Source organism: Euprymna scolopes, chromosome 16 (assembly GCF_053919585.1).
Source record: "Euprymna scolopes isolate OS-2025 chromosome 16, ASM5391958v1, whole genome shotgun sequence".
Lineage (NCBI taxonomy): Eukaryota > Metazoa > Mollusca > Cephalopoda > Sepiida > Sepiolidae > Euprymna > Euprymna scolopes.
The window spans coordinates 49,971,303-49,974,661 of record NC_136497.1 but is presented as its reverse complement, the minus strand read 5'-3'; the positions used below and the strand labels follow the sequence as shown (position 1 = coordinate 49,974,661).

The 3,359-nt window shown below is 33.8% G+C and overlaps 1 pseudogene; it reads left to right on the top strand.

Moving 5' to 3' along the window:
* Positions 1-2,934: 2,934 nt before the first annotated feature.
* On the top strand, positions 2,935-3,051 carry LOC145296577 (5S ribosomal RNA; annotated as a pseudogene).
* The last annotated feature ends 308 nt before the right edge of the window (positions 3,052-3,359 follow it).

Here is a 3,359-nt window from a genome sequence, read left to right as displayed (position 1 = left end):
AAATGTATAGCAAAAAAAAAAAAGAAAAAAAGAAAAAAAGTCTATCCCTATAAAAATAATTATTCTTATTGGAAATTTGTTAGAAAAAATAAAGAGTTTGTAATAAAAGGTGCTTTCAATAAGGGTCCAGACTTTTTTAGTATGGGCATTTTAATTGATAGTACACACATGAAACTCTATTCCCCTTCGAAGTGGTCTTCTCCGGCTGCAACACATTTGCAACAACTTCTGGAAGGCCCCCATGTAAGTCCTCTTATGTGAGTGTATCAATGATCCTCATCGCAGCTTCTTTCATCTCCTCAATCGTCTCATAACGACAGCTAAGGTTTTCCTTGAGGCTAGGGAATAACCAAAAATCACAGAGAGCAAGGTGTGAATTATAGGCAGGGTGAAGAACTGTCTTGATGCCCATTTTGGTCAAATAGGCTGATTTTCTCTGAGCATCCTTGGGACAAACTTTACACAAATCTTCCACATCTTCAGTTCCTTGCAAATAATTGCCTTCCCACACTGGCATCAAACTGTGCACTTATTGTCTCTATAGACACACGACGGTCCTTATCCATGAAATTCTTTATTTAGCAAATCAACTCTGACTTCCTTACTCCTCCCACAACTCTCATTATTCCTCACAGACTCCCTGCTTCCTTCAATAGCTTATGCCACTCAAAAACTAATGCTCGATTCCTGCAAAATGGTCCAAAAGTTGGTTGGTTTTGTGACTTATGCACCTGTGTTTAATCTGAAAGGAAAAACACAGAAAAGAGGAAAATGTGGATTTGGATTTTTATACTATCCATGAAACTTGTTCTGGTGCTTGTGAATAATTAATAGAAACTACTCATTTGTGTCTCCAAAAAGGAACAGGCTGATTTTATGATTTGTGTACATGTGTTGCATCTGAAAGAAAATCAGGAAAAATGAAGAAAAACTCTGTGTTTGGGTTTTTATATTATGCGCCAAATTAAGGCAGTAAATATTCCCGTTGTTGATTGAAAGAAACTGCAAATAGTGTATTTTTTTCCATCTGAGAGTCAATTCTTAAGAACAATTTTTCCTGGCTGCTGCTTTCAGTAGCAGCAATGAAACTTGTAATGTTCCAAATAAAATAAAGATAAATTAAATTGTTATTGCTATCGTTGTGTTGTAATTATCAAGCGATCCTGCGTGCGGGCAGATGAATCATGGGTCAAATTCTCATTAGTATGAGAGGAAATAGTTCGCTATTAAGGATAAGAAGTCATGTCTGTGGTATGCTGCTGTTATTAGGCGATAGACACATCGATTATAAATGTTTTTATTATTTCATGTATTACGCAAACATCTCCTTGTGTCTTCCATGCGTGAAAGAAGTTTCATTGGTCTAACATTGATGATGAATAACGACCAGAAGAAAAGAGGAAGATGAGGCGAATCATGCAACGGTGAAGAGAATAAAAGAACACAATAAACAACCTGCACATATATATGTAAAAAGACTTTTATTTGGTTTATTACCCATTCGTGAAAACATTACATTATAACTGGATTAAAACTGGTTGAAAATCAAGTAAGTCTACATGAAAAGTAAATTTGGTTGGAAAGGGTTGTTGTTCTCCAAAAAAATCCAGCATTTAAAAATATTCCTAAATAAATTATATATATATATACTAGCAAAATTACCCGTCGTTGACTGGGTTCAAAAACAGCCTACAGAAAATGGACTCTGATTTATGAAAGTATGATAGGTTATGAAAACGAAAGCTTGTAAATTTGGGTTGAATTTGGGGTATCAAAACCAAAGCAAAATATGATGAAAGTAAAAATAAAATAGAGAAACCCCATAATTTATTATACCATATCTGTTCACACTGAAACACTTATCACAATATTCTGTGGATCTATATTAAAAAACCTTGTTAAACTTTGTGATATATTTCCATTCTATGGAGGTCAGGCGCGAACGAACACCCCATAATTTTATTATACCATATTTCTTCAAACTGAAACATAATTATCAAAGTATACTTACGCAGATAGATATGAAAAGTCTTTATTAAAGTGTGTGCCTAGTTCCATTCTATGGAGGCCAGGCGTGAACGCAGACCCCAAAATTTTATTATACCATCCCTATTTAAGTTAAAACATACTTATCAAAGTATTATTATGTACATCTATATGAAAAACACTTGTAAACGTTTTTTTTTAATTTTTAAATTTTTTATTTCCATACTTTGTGGACCAGGCGCGAACGCAGACCCCACAATTTTATTGAACCACCGTTCTGCCAGATCAAACATACCCATTCCTGTATCTCGATACATCTTCTATCATTATATGTAATCAGTTTTTTAAAATAGTCAACCATATAGGAGCCTATTCGTGACCAGACACACACAGATATTCAGCTATATATATATATATATATATATATATATATATATATATATATATATATATATATAAAATTTCATAATTTATAATCTTATGAATAAAAGGCTATATGTATCTCTCTCTCTCTCTCTCTCTCTCTTTCTCTCTCTCTCCATATTTTCAACCTCTATCTCATCCGAAACTAAAAGTTGCAGAGAGATGCTTGGGGACCTCAAATGAATGGATTTTTTATGGGCCGTTCTTTTATGGGTCTTTAGCCGATTAAAATAGTTTTTAAAGGGTCAAAAAGGGGTAAAAAATGTTGCACATTCATCTTAGTTTAATTTTAACCAGTTCACATGTGTGTCACCTTGGTACAGTAGTAACAGCATCAGCTTTAAATGCTGCAGTTTTGCTTTCGGTTTCGATTAGAGCTGATGGCACCCAAATACTATTTTTTTTACTTTTGAAATCACAACTCTATAATAATACATCCGAAATCTGGACAAATTAAAATATCGTACTTAAACGGATTTTACGACTAGGCAAAGCTGGGCGCTAGTATATATATGTGTGTGTGTGTAATACGGCATAATCATGTTGACACGCCGGTTCTCGTCAGATCACCGAAGTTAAGCAACATTGAGTCTGGTTTGTACCAGATGGGTGACCATTTGGGAATTCTAGGCGCTGTATTTGCTCTCTGCTTATCTCGGCATTTGTTTCCAGTCGTCCTGTACACTTCACTTGCCAATGGTATTTAACAATGTCGATTAAGGAGAGGTGTGGTTGGAGATTGCACACCTCTTGCCATAAAAATTTCATGCACAGGCACCCCTTCGTGGGTATCCATAGTATGTGAAATATTGAAGGAGCCTGTGTTTATAACTATATATATATATATATATATATATATATATATATATATATATATATATATATATATATATATATATTGTTATATTCAGATGAAAAGAATTATTGAAATTAAAAGTGAAAATAGAAAC